This window comes from Cygnus olor, chromosome 2 (genome assembly GCF_009769625.2).
Source record: "Cygnus olor isolate bCygOlo1 chromosome 2, bCygOlo1.pri.v2, whole genome shotgun sequence".
In the NCBI taxonomy this organism is placed as follows: Eukaryota; Metazoa; Chordata; class Aves; order Anseriformes; family Anatidae; genus Cygnus; species Cygnus olor.
This window is the reverse complement of record NC_049170.1, coordinates 105,543,378-105,561,113: the sequence shown is the minus strand read 5'-3', so window position 1 is coordinate 105,561,113 and position 17,736 is coordinate 105,543,378. Positions and strand designations below refer to the sequence as shown.

The following is a 17,736-nucleotide window of genomic DNA, read 5'->3' as shown; positions in this document are numbered from 1 at the left end:
ATAACCACTTCATAAATAAGGTCTGAAGTAAGTCTTGCATGAGAAACTGAATAAAAATACAGAAGTTATGTTCTATATAAAGAATAGCCTCAAAATTCTTTGACCGTAGAAAATATTAATTCTTATAAACGGAATATCTCTTAGGAATTTTGTTGAAATAAATAGATTCCTAAAATGGGGATTCACGTATTTAGTTGACATTTGTCACAACTCCTCATCAATCCTTTTGGGCAAAGCCAGATTCAAGTTATAAAAATCAACCTCCTATTTATCTCTGCAGTTTAATCATTTGCAAATTGTGATTCTTACTGATAGTGTTCATAACAATCTACTTGTGTAAGCATGTGTACATTCCACAGAATGCATTTTTCCAGTTATGTGTGTGGTTCACTTAAAACCATTAGGAATTGCAGAAATAAGTCCTGGGTTGAATATTCTGTCAGCGTTTTATAAAATGTTTTCCTTGTCTTTATGCAAATATATCTATAGAAATCAAGATACTGCTTACATTCACCTCATGTAGTGGTGTTGCTAAATTCGGAAATATGTGGTTTATAGCAGCAGCTTACTTTTGATTTATTTTGTATTAATTAGTGGTAACTTTTGAAGTGGCGGGTCAAATGAGGAAAAAGAATGTATTGGTAAATAACTAAGGAATATATCTTAATTAGTATTTTAAGTGTGAAATTAAATTTGGCAGGAGGAACAAAACAATAGGCATATTTGGGCTTTTAAGATCAGCAGCACAGACTCTTGTGTAAAGTCATTTTCTGTTATTTCTAGTACTACAAAACCAAGGATCATTTTTTAATTTGGCTAATGGTGATAAAAGTTGGAAAGCAAATACATAAGAGACTATTATGAATCAGTGAAGAAAAACTTGAAGCAACTCTCACCAACTTAAAAGTTACATATTGCAGATCAGCTAGGGTGTTTCATTTTGTTTTGTTTTTAATTTAGCAATTCATTCGTATCGTCCCTTATTTTTGAAGACATATAGTACATCTTGGTTAAGAAGAAAAATGTTAACCTTAAGCTGAGAACTCCTGAATCTTGATAAATTCTATTCAACTGTATTGCCAGTTTTTTAGAAGAAATCTCTGCAATAGGTTGTCAATACTTTTTTGTTTACTTGCTTTATTGTTTAATTGGAAATGGGGAAAGAAGGACATGCCTAAATTGTTTCAGTGAAATTGGAAAATACAGTAGAGAATATCCACTTAGTTGAAGTGTAAACATCTTAAATCACAATCAAGATAAAATGGGCATGCGTTGTAATACATGAACTAAATTCTGCTGTCCAATAGGACAAAGATGACAGGACACTACAGGAACCAAATGTTAAATGCAGCTACATTTACTGTTTGTTGCTGTTTTGTTTTGTTTTGTTTTATTTTGTTCTTTACAGAGAACACTTAAGAGTTATAGGGCAGAAATGCATGTAGATATTTCAGTCCCTCTCAACCAGAGCACTTTAAGTAATAATACTTTTTTATGCTCCTTGTCCATAGAAGAACAACAAAGACAGGTAAGTTTCTTGCTAACTCAAAGATCCAGCAGCCATTTTCATTTTATTGGCTATGCTAATTCCAAAAGACCAAATCTTTGGCACTTGTTAGCTCTCTTCCCTTAGTTTCCGTCAGGATACTTAGGATAGGAGTGGAGGCTGAGTCATAAAAGAAAGATTCAGTTCCATGATGAATATTGGAAATCATGGAATGTTGTTGTTTTTTTTTTCTCTACTTTGATTGTTGCAGATTTGCTCCTGTCCTTATGAGCAAGAAAACAGAGTTGAGACATACTCTACCAAGTTAATCAGATATTCATAAAAGTGTGAAGGCAGAATGCAGTTTTCAATCACTGTGTTTACTCCAGCATAGATTTTTTTTCTGAATTTTCGTCTCTTGCTGTTCTTTCGTTTTCATCTTGACATCTCACTGTTGAAATCTGCGCAACGTCATCATAACCAAACCTACACCTTTTTTCCCTTCATTTAAAAACAAAATCAGAATATGTTCTGTAAATTATTTATTCTCTATCATTTTGCAAAATGTACATCAAACTGCTTTGCCTTACTGATATTGAGCTCTCATCCAGCAAAACATTTAAAACAGGTAAGTTTTAAAATAATCGTAATCTGTAAAGTTCTAATATATTGGCAAACTTCACATGTTGTTTTACCATGTGGAGAGTCGAACATATTTTGGCCTCAGGAAAGGTGAATTGCTATGAGTATTGCATTAGTGGATTTTTAGAATTAACATTTCATTAGATGATACATGGGGAAAAGGGGTATGAAGCTTGCAAGTGATAAGTTTAGCTAAAAACAGGCCAGACTATGGGATTATGAACCTTGATAGATACATTATTTTAGTCTAAGATTCATTTTACTAGATGCAAAATAGAGTTCTTCTGCTGTTAAACAATTTTATGAGAACACACTATTTCAAGAAAAGTTTATAGTAAGCCATGAGTTTCAAAAGATGTAAGTAAACTTTTTTTAAATGATTGCATTTATAAGTCTTTCTCCTAAAGAAAATATTTAGAACTAAAGAAAGTCCACTAAGAGACAGAGTGCAAACCGAATGTCGATTAAGTGTAGGATTAAAGAAGTAATTCTTAATTTCTGGTCATTTTCAGATCATATGTCAGCATCAGTGGGACACAGCATCAATTTGTTCATCCCAAACTTAGTTGATTTCAAATCATTTGAAACGCCTTACAGCCATTTCAACCTATCTATAAGCCTAGTTTTATGCCAGGTTTTGTTACTTGATTGTCACGGTGCTCTTTAAACTATCTGCTACAAATTTTGAGTGATTTACACACGCTAATATGGCTTAAGTGAAATACTTCCCACATTTAAAATTTTTGTTGATTGAGAGGTCCTTGGGACCTCAGAAATTAAAGAAAGATGTTTGAATGTCAGAAAAAAATACTAAAAACCACCCTTTCATACTTTTTTGAAGAACACCGCAGAAGTCACAAGACAGCATCAGTCAGAGCATTTTTGTTAAGTTGTGATGGTTGTAAATTCTTATCAAATGAATAAATTGGTTATTAAGGCTGACCTTTTTCCCTTCAAGTTTCAAAAGTGTCTCTTAAGAATGCTTTATTTGCTGTTAGGAATATTTATTTGAGTTTTGTCACTTATTCAGATTATTTGGAATGTTTGCTTTCTCTCCAAATTCTCTCCCTTCTCCCTCTCCTCCCAGCTGTATAGTGAAATAAATAAACAATACAAAGAAAACCTCCCAACTATTCCTCATGTTAGTAGTACATCAAGTAAAATCATGCTGAAAAACATGTTTTGCTTGAGAGCTGGCGTGTTAAGAAGAGGGGGAAGACCTCCAGTGATTTTCTACAGCTAGACTAGAAGACCAGAGTTTTTCTCTCAGGAGTATACCTGGATCTGTGCCTCTCTCCCCAGTCCATCTGCCTGTGGGCATCGGACGCAGTGGCACCTGTGCCCCTAGTCCTGAGAGGCTGTGCAGCTACACTCAGCAATTAATACTGGCTAATCGTGTGAGCCCATTTGCTACGTGGTATAAAAGATGTGTTAATTACTCGTAGGCGAGATCATATTAGATGAGCTTTAGCAATGTGAAAGAAATGAAGCGTTCTAGCGGTTCAAACATGCCACTGATTGAAAATTTTGTTGCTGTTTAATTGTGGGACCTAAACTTAAATGCACTCCTGAGCATTGTTTCAAAATGTTCTCCTTCCCTGAAGGGAGATGAGTGCTGCACCTGATATAAATTGGAGTATAGTCACTTTATCTAGGCAGGTTCTCAAAGAGAATATATATGTAAGTGTAAGAAGATTTTTACCCAAAACCTGTACTTTAGCTTTTAAAAATAAATAAAAAAAGGAAAGAAGAAACAGACATGGAAACAAATATAATTGTAGTGAGCACGTTCCTGCCTCAGCTTAGTCTCTGGTCTGAAGGATTTGCTGAGCCAAAGTCAGACGCTTGTAAGGTTAAAGAAATCTTTCCTCCGAAATGCCTGTCCTATTTACCATTTTGGTTTATCTCTTTGACATATGTACTACCCTTTTCCTCAAGTAGCCATGGAGAAGAAGTGTGCCTTTACAGTTTCTACCCCTTTAACAGGCAAAATCCCCAGTTAGGCAATCTTCCACTCCCCAGGATGTTTCAGTCAGAAAAACTGATTTGTCCTTGGTAGTACCTATCTATTTTTGTCCCAGTACTCCATAATTAAAATGTTACGGTTCTCTTTCATTAGCCTGTTACCCATAGTTTCAGTGGTTTGGGGAATCTGGCTCAAATATATACAGAGAGTTTAATACAAAAAATATTTCATAGGGAGAACTTGTTATCCCAGATCATCTCCAAAACCCATTTTCGCGACATTTTAAACTTGCTTAGGTAAAGCTTATTAGGGTTATTGCATGGAAGTTTGCACACAAACTCATATTCAATGTGTATTTTATATTTTTTTTTTGTAATTTACATGGCTTTTTAAAATTTCTATATTAGTTATCTTGGGATAAATTCAAATTTGGAGGCCCAGTAATCCAGCTTAATGAAATAGCTGTGGTTTGGTGATATTCTAAATATATTTTTAGTACTTTTGATTTAGAATTAACTTTTCTTATTTGGCCTCTCAAATATGTTGCTAATTTTTCTATTCCTGTGCCATACATCTATATTCCAAATACCATTGCATCTGCTTGAGGATCCTCTGGTACTCAACCGGAGCCAGTTTGGCTGTATTGGGACACATGTCAGTAGGAAAATCTCTCCATATTGAAAACCTGAAGCCTTCGTGTTTTGTTTGGTTGCTTTGGGGAGCGTTTTTGCTTTTTGGTAGGTTGGTTGTAAGCTGGGTTTAAGGATTAGTCTGTCAGTGGCAAGGGGTATGGCAGAAGTATTCTCAGTTCATATTTGTACTACTCTTGAGTTGCGAAAAATAGTACAAAATCCGGCAGTATGCTTAACCTACTCACGTTGAAAACTCTGAAAGGGCCTTCTATAATTTCTGTCCAGAGTTCTCGTACAATCAAGACTGTAGTCATACAATCCAAATAATCTCTATAAGCAGGTATTTACAGTAGTATGCTGTACTTTTAGCAACATTATTTAAATAATGTTAAATACTAAAATAGGTGTTAAAAATAACAATAAATAAATTCTAACAATGGTATGGCAAATGTATAGAGTGCATGGTCCAAACTGATCAGAAACTGAAGAAATAAGATGGGGCAACAGAATTGACAGAATATGTAGTCATTTTCAGTTCACTGATAGAATAGTTAATAAAGTCAATAATAATACCCAGCTTTCCCCTCTTTTTGTCATTTCTGCGGTGATCCAGATAACAATAAGCCTACTTATTTTTTGAAATAATTTATAAATGAAAGCCTCCAAAACAGAAAATAACATTCTTGAAGAAAAGGCAAAAGCATACTGTATCTCTTTCAGCAAAGGATTCGGCTATATGCTGGCAAAGATGTATTGGGATTCTACTTGCCTTGACTCAATGAGTGATTTAAACAAGGTACATAATTCCAGATAAATTTAACCATCTGAAAAGTTAGCGTAAGAATTTAATGTAGAGCTTCCATTGCAACTGAAATACTTTGAGACCTGTACTTTCGATTCATTTTGGAAGTGTACACAAGTTATTACAGTTTATACCTTGTAAAGTGTATGGAAAACAATGTTTTTTTTCCATGAGGTATTGGTGCAGAACTTGTTATTACTTGTTATTTAACTTTCATTAAAAAAGATTGTTTCTTCATACATTTTAACAAGTCTGAGTTGTTGCAAAGCCAAAGAGAATGGGATCAGTTGTCTTGTTAGTTATGGTTGTATTTGATTCATCTCTAAACCAATTAAAGGTTTCAACTCTAAATCGAGTCTAAGCATACTTCCTCCTTATGTTTCAGGCTGTGTTTCCCTTGGGCACAGTCATTCCTAGCCCAAGCTTGGACACCCCATCCCTGTTGTGTCCCCATCTCACTTGGCACATTGGCCCCAGCTCGGCTTCTGCACCAGGATGGAGGCTGTTGCAAAGTTGACTGTGCAGATCATTGTCTCTCCCAGGGCAGCAGCCCTTGGGAAGGAGGTGAACATTCTGGCTGAGTTGCTTCTTGTGGGTATTTACACCGTAGAGTGGGCATGTGCCTCTGGGGAAAGCCTGTCTGCCATCTTCTGGCTTGGGCATGACAGTGTGGGAGACCCGGAATAGACAAGAGGTGCCAGGTTTTTCTGAAACTTCTTAAGGAAAATTCAGTCCACCCACAAATCAAGTGCATATTTTTCTTCTAAGACTTCTGAGATGTTAGCGCTGACACTAAATACCCTGGCTCTGGAAGAGCAATTGGAGGCTAATATGCAAATAGGTATGTTAATCATACATGTGCTAAATTTAAAAATGTGGTTTGTTTTGGTTAGATATTTATTAAGGTTTGATGACTACCGGTATGCAAAAGACGAGGGAAACATTTTCAGATTTAAATGCTTTGTTTTATCTGTTTACTTAATGTTTTAACAAGGGAGCTGGAAGATGGATGTGAATACCTCTATATTTTATGACGTAATCTAATGATATGATGATATAGCAGCTGTTTTCTGTGAGGTACGTTAGATAATCTGTAGGTTTTCTTACTTAGTTCCTGGAAATTTTATCTTTAATTCTGCTAAGAACATTATGAGCAGTTATCTTTACAGCTGCTGCATGGGAATACAGTGTGGTATAGTAGTAAATTACATTTGGGAGTTGCTAATGCAGCTATAAATCTGCAAACAGAAAGTTTCCGAGCCAAAGGTTTGACTCTGCATTTTAGAATGTACCAGATTTATGCTGGACTAAAAGAAAGTAGTTTTCCATATATAGAAGGATGTTATAATTGTTTTCAGAGTTGCCATTGGAACTTCTTGATTTAAATTAGTGATAATGCATTAAATTTAATAACAGATTTAAAACTTGCTTATTGTAGATTATGATTGCAAATCTAGAAATTTTGAGAACTAAAATTTAACAAGGACAATTTGCTGTATACTTAAAATATAAAATTCTGTAGGATTAATGGAGGAGGTTGTTAGATGTCACCATTTCACTGAAAAGTTCAACTAACCATTTTGTTCTAGTCACAGGGAGCATAAAATATGTGAAAATGTGATATCAATCAAATTTCTTCCAGGAGTGTCTCCACTTGTCTCTTAAGTTAAATTCATATGTACTTGCTAGTGTATCTTAGTTGATGGATCCATGTAGCATAGATGTGTATTCTGACCAAAGGAATTTGTCCAGCACATAATCATGCTTTCTTTTTGAATTATGCAGTTAAACAGTCAGAGACTCACTCATATCAAATATTTGTGCTCACACAAGGTTCTTGCTCTTACGCTGCAGTTATTTAGCAGGCATGAATTCCTCAGGCACCAGTCAGGGGTATTCTAGCAAGATTTCATGATACACAACTCTTCCCTCCCTCCAAGCAAAATAACAGTTTACACCTTTGCTGGTTTTTGTTTTTGTTTTTAACACATAAAAACTCTATTCTTGTAGTAATTAGGCCAACATAGTTGATGAGTTACATATCAAAGGTGTACATTTTATTTCAAAGTTTGCATCTATTTAATAATACTCCATAGTACCTTCGTTAGGAACTTAATGCAATTTTCCTTTTGGAAATGTTTAGGTAATTCAACTTACCTGAAACCAGTTGACATGAGCCACTTAGCATTTTTGATGAACTATATTGTCGGTTCAGTTAGCTGTCTAAACTCTGACAGTATTTTAGAAAGAGACTTTATAATTTGTATAACCAAAGTGTGGCAAATTAAAAAATTCATACTCTGGCTGCCTGTTGCTTTCCCAAAAAAACTGAAGTGGCTCTTGAATCCTGCTAGTTAGTTTACCTGAGTAGAAACAGATATGTTTTTATGTTTATCTTGTAACTTGCTTCTAAAGGGAAAAGCAATTTTCAGTATTCTCTTGATAACATATATCTTTTAGTTTACTAGCTTGTACCATTAGAAATAACTCTAGTAATGAACCAGACTGTAATTATACGTTAAGGGACTGTCGACAATGACTTGTAATTTACAAGTATATAATAAACAGATACCATCGTAGATCAGTTATTGACAACAGACAACTATGTTTGTTTATGCTATTTTAAGGTTTTCCTTGTGCAAGTACATTTTATCTTGGGAGGTTGGGGGTGGGGGGAGATTCTGCTATCATTGATCAACTTGGGCAGTATGATTGCTGTACTAGAAATGCAGAAATAAAGTACTGATAGATGTCCATGTCAGTCACCATAAACAGAAGTCTAAGACTTCTGTTGTATCAAAATGTTCTTTTAGGAGCTCAGCATTTAACTAGCCTCTAAGTAATTGTGCAGGGGGTACTGGCAGTCTGCTGAAGCTATGCTGATGGGACAACTCTGCCAAGCTGCTCATGACCAGCAAGTGATGGTACTTGTCCAGGGGCTATTTTCAAAATGTTAGTCTACAGGACTCAACAGTATGCAGACTGTCGAGAAAATAAGTTGCACTTTCCTCCAGAGGAAATTGGGGTGGAATTGAGTAGTTCCTTTTGGTCGCTGTGTTAGCCTTGACACAGCACTAGCATTTAGGATACAGCCTATACCACAAGTACGTCAGCGCTTGAAAAGCGTTGCGTAATCTGTTGTGACTGACATAACACTTGCATAACACTTGTGATTTATGTACTTAAATAATAAAAGTATCTGAAGGTTCAAATTAACATCAAGCTCCCATTGCGGTACATCCTCAGGAGCACAAAAGCAAAATGTCTTCTCACCCTGCAGAGGTGAGAGGTGTGCTGCTGGTCTGAGGCCTACACATGCTGGGTGTAGAGCCATTTTGTGTGTGAAGCCATGCATCTCTTGAAGACCGGGCTCCCTATTAGGTACTGACTGTAGACATTAAGAAACTATAAATCATACAAATACAGTGCATTGAAGATCCAATTTATTAAAATGCATGCCTATTCTCTATCAGATTTCCAGTTTCTAAAAAGTGATAAGATTTAACTTATATTTTTGTAATTATTTCTGAGCCATAAAAAACATAGTTGACATAAGGGATACAGGTGCCCTTTAGTTTTGAATAGAAAAATCACAGAACTTCATTAGATGGATCATTATTTTGACCTGAAGAGCTCTCTCCTCTTCATCTACATTTTATTATAGCTTCTTGTAAAGATTCCTGTGTGGAAAAATAGCATCCTAACAAAAGGGTAATAGGCAAAAGGCTTTATTATCTAGTTCCTATTTTAATGGCAGTGTAAATACAGCTTCAAAGTATGTTCTTGTAGAAAGCAAATTGTGAAAGCTAAGTTTTAATTGAATTTCCTCATCTTACAAACTGAGCGTTCACTTCTGATGTGTACGTACATTTTCTTGTTTAACTGCAGAAAAGATCTATGATAGGAATAATGAAGAAGGCTCTTCCCATAACTAGTGAAATTCATTTCAGCTTGGAAAATGGAAAAGGCTATGGATCAAAAACAACAGATTGTGGTTGCATAAAAAGAAAGCGAAGTTTGGGTGTTACTTCTTTCTTTAGTTAAAAGTAACTACTGATGATTTTCCTGCCTTCAGTTCTCAGGTATAAAGGCTGCACTCAACGATGCGCCTGTTTTTAGTATCCTTCCAAATGATACTTACAGAGTCAGGAATTGCCTGTATGCCTTCATGTCCTAGCCATATTTTCTCTTTCAGTCATTCACCTGGAAGAAAGAATGAATTATAGAATGGATTTTTCCTAGAAACTTTGAGTGATTGCTGCTGAAAAAGTTATTTCTCTGTTTCGTTTTTGAGTCAGTTTGTTGGGTTTTGTAACAGAAGGCAAAAAATGTCCTTGTCTGAATTGCTTCAAGGCATTCCTATCTGTTTGCACATATCTGCCTGAGGTTTTCTGTCCAGATCCAAAAAACAATTAAATATTGCTAGTTCACATTTTTACTGTTAGATATTACACCGTGTAGCCCATTATTCATGTACAACTAGCCATCTTGCTGTTGCTGTTGTGGTGGCCCTGATGGGCTCTTTGGCACAAGCAATACCTGAAGGAAGCTGGGGAAGAAGGTGCTGTGAGGCTTCATGGGGACTTACGTGGTGGTTTTACCCTAGTTACTGCAGGAGTAATCCAACAACGACTTCAAACGCAGAAGTTTTGTGGTTCATTCCGTAGGCAATGCTTCAGTTGATAGCAGTTGCAGATTTTAATTAATCTGAAGAAATTTATTTCCTACCATTTCTGAGATGAGCATGAATCATTTCTTTCTGTTTAAGGAACTGTAGTAATATTTGCCTTTTAAAGTGAGGGAATTACCTGTTTTTATTATTTCATTCAATTCAATTATTTTTTGATGCCCTTGCTTCAACATCATGTGCTGAGTGAGATTCATTAACAGTTCTTTGGCAGTCACAAGACACTAATCATCTGTTTACAATATTGATCAGCAGCTTTCATGTTAAATTACATTGGAAGTGAGAAATAATCCTGCAGTGAATAGTAAACAAAGGACTGGTAAGCAAAGAAAGATGCTAGCTTAGGCTATATAAAGTAGTATTTTCAGGTACCCCATAAACTTCTGCATCCTAATCAGCTCTACCCACATAACTTCCAGCTCTGAAATTAAAACAGAATTTCCCATCAACAAATTGTTCATTTTCTTTGGTTATCTATATTCCTATGGACGCGGATATAAATTTATATTCCTATAGATACAAGTTTCTGTTGACTTCCCGCTGTTCTTCTGGGCTCCTCGGAGGTGGAGCAAGACATTATTTTTGAGTTGCAAGAATATTTATGGGCTAATAAAAATTACTTAGGTTTTGATGCCTCAGGAATTTTATTATATATACATTCTTTCTATATTACATGTAATGGGATACTATAAAAAATAAATATATATAAAATAGCTGAATTTCTTCTAAATTAATCTGAAAAGGTTGAGTTCTGGGGATCATCAGCACTAGAATTCATGGCTGTTGGCAACAGGAGTTTTTTGAAAATTTATTTAAAATGTGGACCAGAATTTTACAAATTTGTGTTATTTTTTCAGTGCTTTACTAAGAAACCATTGTCTTAATGACTAATAAGTTACATTGCAGTAGTTCTGCTTCTGTGAAAATTGTGAGTACTTACCTTCAAATGATGGGGTTGCTCCAAAGTATATTGCTTTCAGGTAGTCTAAATTGCTATTTCCTACAGTTGTAGCCATAGTCTTTTCCCCAAATAGTTCTTAAAAGCAACAGAGGTCAGATAGAAGAGACAAAAAGTTTTTCATTTGGATCTCTTATTCAGATATCTACATTTGTGGTTGTTAATTAAAAAAAAAAAATCCATTTGCTGAAACTCAATTTAGTTTAGTCAGGGATATCTAATAAAGCTTTGTAATTCCTTTTCCTGCTGTTATACGTATTTCACAATGAGTAAGTAGCTGATGAAACTAGTCAGTCTTTTGCATATGGATGAAGGCAGGGAAAAGTGCCAAAGAAGAGAGATGAAGTTGACGAATATAGATAAAACTTATGTGGAAGACTAGGAGGCTAAACAGATCTAGCAACGGTGGACTGAGTTTTCCATTACTTTCTGATGTAATTATGAGAGTTGCTTAAGTTGTGCTCGCTAGTCACATGATGCTGCCAGCATTTATTTCCGAATCAAATCTATAAAAGGAAATGAGAGTTCTCAGTCCTTGCAAACCACTTGTCTGGTAGGAAATCACTTACAAATAATAAAGTCCATAGTGGAGGATGAAATAGTTCCATGATGTATGACCTTCAAAACTGGCTTAAGGAAAACAGTTGAAGCTGTGAGGAGTAGAAACTTTTCATACCGTCAGGGTAATAATCTTCAGGCTTCTGTTTTTTCAGCTCGCTTGATGGTTGTCCTCACTATGAAGCTGTATTTACTGAGCCAGCAGGGGTTCCCTGTGGGCAGGGCAGGCAAGCTGCCTGGGGACACTGCAGAGCTGACTCCCTCAGCTTCGTAATCCACTGTTCTGACTTGGGGGTTTTCCCAACATCTGAGTAAAGAAAACCAAGACAGATTTGCAAGAAGTGCTGAGAGCACCCCAGGAATAACTTTCATTGGGGTTCTCACCTCCAAAGGTGACAAACCACACATTTAGCTTCATATCTTCAAAACAGCGGCCAGGAATTAACTACACGATTTTCTCTGCTCACTGAAATAATAATCCTCCAGAGGATCTCAATTTTTTGTACTGATTCTCGTGGAAGTGCATTGTGGCATGAAAATGACAGCTGTCTTACTATGCAGCTAATAGAAACTGTGATCAGATACAACGCTACTCAAGATTTAAAACCATACAGGATTCAGATCTAAGCCTGAAATGTTAGTCAGAGAATGTAAGTTATTATTATTGCCTGGTATTCAAAAAAAAAATCTTGAAAATACTTCCTGGTATGAAAAACCTCAAGTTTACCAATTTATAATAGATGTTTTATGGCAGTAGTGACATAATCCCTTCATCAAGGAATTGCAGAATTCTTTGTTCATGGTCACTAAGTAAACTTATAACTTATTGACTTACAAGATACTGAAGTATCATGTTCATTACAGTGTTTTACACACAGGCCTCGAAGCTAAATGATTACAGAAAGAGAAGCGATAATAAAACCACTCTGGGTTGCTTTGCTGTCCTCTACTCTGAATGGACTTCACTATTCTTACATTACGAGGTGAAGATTCAAATTTTGACATACCAAACCTATAGGCTTATGCAACACTTTTAAGGTTTTCAATAAACAGCAAGCAAACATCTTCCAGTACATATAACACCTGTATTATGTTTTTCAGTAATTTTTTGAGTTTGAAAGGTTAGTGCCCTACAAAGAAATCTGTATAATCAGCGTTTCGGTCACAGTGACAAACTACCTGCTTACAAAGTTTGTAAAGTCATAACATATTTCTGATTCTTCTGTTCAGTCAGTACTGAAAGGTTTTCTGTGTTGAAGAAAATACCTTCAAAGAGAAGACCATGTATAAGCTTTGCATCCTTGGCAAAACACCTTTTTTAGGCATTACATACACTAACTAATTTGCTTAAATTATTTGTCCTGCCTTCCTTTGTAGAGAGCTTGATGACTCCCCTCAAAATAGCAGGTAGGCAAGGTGGTTCAAGGATTCATGATGGCAGACTTGAAGGTCAAAATACACAATTAAAATGGAAGCTAGAAGATTGATTCAGAGGTGGTTGTTTTAAATATGATAAAAGCTTTTTTAAAAGAAAAAAAAAAGCTAGTATTTAATAAGTAGTGAAGGAAAAACATGGAACTGCCCTTTGACTTCTAATGCATTTTTAACCTCAAAGCCTATCTTACCCACAGTGCTGGCCTCTAAATATTGATGTAGTGAAAACACAAAATTATGATTTTATTTTTGTTTTTGCTAGCATGATCTAAAGAATTCTCAGACCTTTTTTAGTGTTTGAGAGCATCTCTTTTGACACATTTAAGTATGAAAAGTATTTTAATATATTTCTCAAATTTAGTGGATGAGTTCTGTGATCTATGAAAGTGAACTTGTTGATTTCTATAAAATATCATGGCAGATGGAACGTGTTTCTAGAAGGCAGAAATAGAACTGCTCAGGCAATCAGGCTGATGCCCTAACTGTACACACTTCTTGGAAATGTAGTGTAGGGTAAAAGCTTAAAAGTCAAGTCACAAAAATAGTTCAAGGAAGGGACTTAAAATGTTCTGTTTTTGTTTCACTCTTGGTTTTTGAACACTGTCAAGTAGCTCCACAATCATAAATTTTCTCTAGATGCAGCAGTATGTGGTAGCTACATGAAAATGGTGCTTTTATATGTTTATAAATGCTGTTTATTTCCCAAGATTCTTTCCTTACACTTCCAAGTTAGATAAGATTCTCCTAGAAGTTAATAAAGTGATTTTGTTTTCTTGGAACTTAAGGTGCACCAACACAAGGTTTTTACTATGTTCAGTTCTGATGAACAGCAGTTTAGTGCAGGCTGAGCATGCTTCAAGGCTGTTGTCTGCATCCTAAAATAGGCAAAACAACTCGAGTGAACAGGGAAAGAAGGTAGATTGGGATGTATTACTTTTTACCTCTCTTAGATGGATCCAAACTTAGGTGTTGGAGGAGGGTTAGAGGCCAAACTGCTGATTTGCCTATCAGAATGAGTCACTAACTCTCAAAGGAATTGCATTGATTATTGCACACCCACAAATTACAACAGAAAATACCTTGCAGGGGTGGAGGTTATACTTTCCCTAAAGGTTTCTGTATAATTAACCTACTGTAAGTGCTGGTACGTAAGAAAGATCTGAACCCCACCGTTAAGCATGGTTTTTGCATGCCAGTTGACCACTCTCACGTGGTTTCAAGTGTTTCTCGCACTATCGCTTGGATGCTATTGAAGGTTTTGATGCCACTGCTGTTGGAAAAATTAAAGTCATGTCTTCTGCTTCTGTTTTTAAATTGTAACTCTGTTTGCCTGTCTTTGTTATGGACATTCGGAGTTTGAGCAGCTGCATTTTCTATACCTGTAGCAAAACAGTTCCCTTGTTAAGCAGAGCATTTCATAAAGGATTAAGAAGTGGCTGGCTGAGCCATAGGGAACTCTTTTGTCTCGTAAACAAGAAGCTAATTGTCAAGGGACTGTGCTTGTTTGTGGAAGAGGTAACTGAACAGGCTCCCTTCTCTCTTGGGTCTTCTACCTGGTACCTTGCCCCATAATTTCTGCATTAGGTCCATTCAAAATTTTCTATTCCTACATCTATAATTACTTTTTGTAAATTTTGGAGGGTGATGAGTATTTTTAATAGAAGATGAGTTGCTACACTTGGCACAAGCAAACTAATTATAATTGGAGGCACTGGGGCAAATTAACCATCCATTGTGGGTTTCTCATAACATCAGCTAACAACTGCCTCAGTTAAACACTGGGTTGTTATACTCAAGTTGTAAAGCTGGACTCTAAAAATTAAGATTGTCTATGCATCTCCTCTAAGTATAAGATTATGCTGATAGTTTTTAGATTTTTATTGTGTGTTTTTTTCTATACAGTCCTGTAGCATCCATAGCAGAGAAGAGCCCAGGCAATGTAAATAAATACTATTCAAAAAAATTGTAGTAAAAGGTTGTTTATTTCACTTCAACTCATCTCCCTACTGTCTGCTTCATTTCTTGCATGGGGTAGATGGTGTTGACTGCCTAAAGTACCTTTTCTGATTCTCACCGTTCATGTGAAGCCCCGTTTGTTACGCCTTCAAGCTTATTCATTCAGAAAGTTTTCATTATTACATTTATTCTGTATGTTCTTTAAAAAATATATATTTATTCTTCTCTACATGCTAGGAAGTCTTAGCTGTTGGATTATATTACGTTGAGATGTCATGTATATCTTGCAGAAAGATAACTGTATGTGATATAAACACTTTGAGAGATTAAGAAACTACTAAGAGTCCTGTCCTATTCAAAGATTAAGAGATGTGTATATAGATAAGCATGATGAAAGACTGTAGCAATATCCGACGTGTATCAGTAGCCTCCAAAGGGAAAAGTCCTTTTGGTTGTTTAAGCAGATTTTTAGCTCTCTAATGGCCAGGATGTGTGTTTAGAAACACAGAGAATTCCTTGCTTTTTTTTTTCCCCTTCATTCTTAAGTTACGTCGTAGAGAGTTAAATTTCAAGCACAACCCAGTCAGAACAGCAGTGTTTTGAAAGTTTGACTCCAAATGCACAAGCCTTTAACTAATGGGAAAATGAATATCAAGGGGAAAAAAAAAAAAACAAAAAACAGAAAGAAACAGAAAGTTTTTGGAAAAAGAAAAAACAGAAACAGGTGGGTACAGGAATTCAAATTTAAATCGCCCTTGTCTTAACCTGAGTGTCTGAAAACTGTTTTCACCTGCGTATTTTGCAGAAAGAGAATATAGGTTAGTGGCTTGCAGAGAGTTTTGGAGCTGCAAAAGTCGCTTTTTCTTTCTCTAGGTTTCACTTGGCTGAAATACAAACTTTTTAAAATTGCTGTTCTTCTTCTGATAATTCACATGGCTTACGCTGAAAAAAAACAAACCTAATACCAATGCGCTAATCTGATTTATGGCATCTGTTGCCACTGGAGTGGCGGCAGACGACTGCTGCGACAACCCCAGCAGCCATGGATTATGGCTGCCATGGATTATGGCATGGATATGGCCATAATTACCCAAGCATTATGGAGCTCGACTGAGTTTTCCCTCCCCAAGGACGGGGTTCCCGTCGTCTTCCCACAGGCTCAGCATGGAAAAGGGCTTCCTCACAACTCTTGGGGAAACGGAGAGAGTGCTGGGCTAGTCATCTCTCCCACACCATCTTGAAGCCCGTCCTCCCTGTTACAGCACAGCATCCTGCTGCCTGCTTAGTGCTGAAGGGACCGGTTCCATTCTGACCTCAGATACATAGACAAGGATGGTTGGAAAGATTTGGTTTGGACTGCAGAGCCAAGTGCTTCACACGTAGCAAACCCAACTGTAGCTTGCCTAAGCGACCTTAATTTGACTCCATAGGGCGTCATCCCTATGGTATCACCTTTTACATCCAAAATAAGTAATATGGTTGTCCATTGGTTGTCACTCCATTCCCCAAACCCTTCCCACAGCTGGTGGGTCAGAAGGGCAGCGTCAGGAGACCAGGACAGTGCAGGGACTGTGACGGCCAGCACGCCTTCTGCCCCACACCTTGAGCAGCACCAACCGGGGTAGGCTCCGTTTGGTAGGGACGGGCAGCAGGAGTCACCTTGTGCTGCTCGTGTCTGGGGGAGGTTGGGATGGGAACTGGTAATGAGTCACCTGGTTTGGGTTTTCTGTAGTTAAGCACCTCAAAAAGAGAAGTAGTAGCTGGAATTAAGAACCAAAGTGGCAACTTCATTTCACACGCGCAGTGGCTGAACTATGAAAGCCTGTAATGTTTGCTACTTCGGTTGCACTTGTTGTCACGCTGATCAGACAGGTTTAATCTATATTTTAGATGAGAAATTACCTTGCATCTTAGACCTGAAGCTAGGAAAATAAGAGCATGGGTTTTGGTTCGAGGGAAATCGATCTTATTTCCTGTTGATCTCACCAGGTTTACAAGATATTAACAGAGGAAATATGTGGAGTGGAAAATATAGTGGAGTCTTCCACATCCCAGTTTCTGGGAGACTGAAAGGTGACATCAGGATAGCTATTAAATCTATGCTCCATCTGGAAGTAAGACAGGAAGGAATCTTAATAGAATAAAAATTGTATTACTGACCTTGCCTGAACTTATGTGGTTTGTAAAGCAATTAGATGAAAAGTTCTGTTTTCAAAATATGTAAAGAATTGTTTGTGAAGATATGTCATTGTTTAATCTTCACTAATATTTATTCCTCATTTAGGCAGCTGAAAAGTGAAACAATTCCATTTTTTATCTACTTGAAAATTTTTTGTGGGAGTTATAAGGAGGAGGTTTCTAAGGTAACCTACCAATAAATAAGTTTATTTCCAAAATAAGGAAAATAAATCTCAAGAACATGCTGTAACTTCTGGTAGGACAAAGTTGAAAAATAGTGCTTTGAGACTTAGCTGTAGTGCATCTGCATTTGTTATCTGTATTGGTTTCTTAGAATGTTTTGTATAGGAAGATATTCCCCCCATTTTTTTTCAATCTAAAAGTGTCCTCAGAACTGGGTAAGCAGAAATACTTCTTCAACACCTTTTTAGAATGTA

At 36.5% G+C, this 17,736-nt stretch overlaps 1 protein-coding gene and 1 long non-coding RNA gene across 6 annotated transcripts in view; one reads left to right on the top strand and one right to left on the bottom strand.

Moving 5' to 3' along the window:
- The window catches only part of GNAL (G protein subunit alpha L), a 197,419-nt gene that overhangs the window by 113,184 nt on the left and 66,499 nt on the right, over positions 1-17,736 (top strand). The window lies entirely within an intron of this gene.
- LOC121066465 lies at positions 9,062-11,658 on the bottom strand. The gene is made up of 3 exons (XR_005817787.1): positions 11,156-11,658; positions 9,670-9,731; positions 9,062-9,208 (listed from the first exon to the last, which is right to left on the bottom strand). It is a non-coding gene; the product is annotated as an uncharacterized LOC121066465 (long non-coding RNA).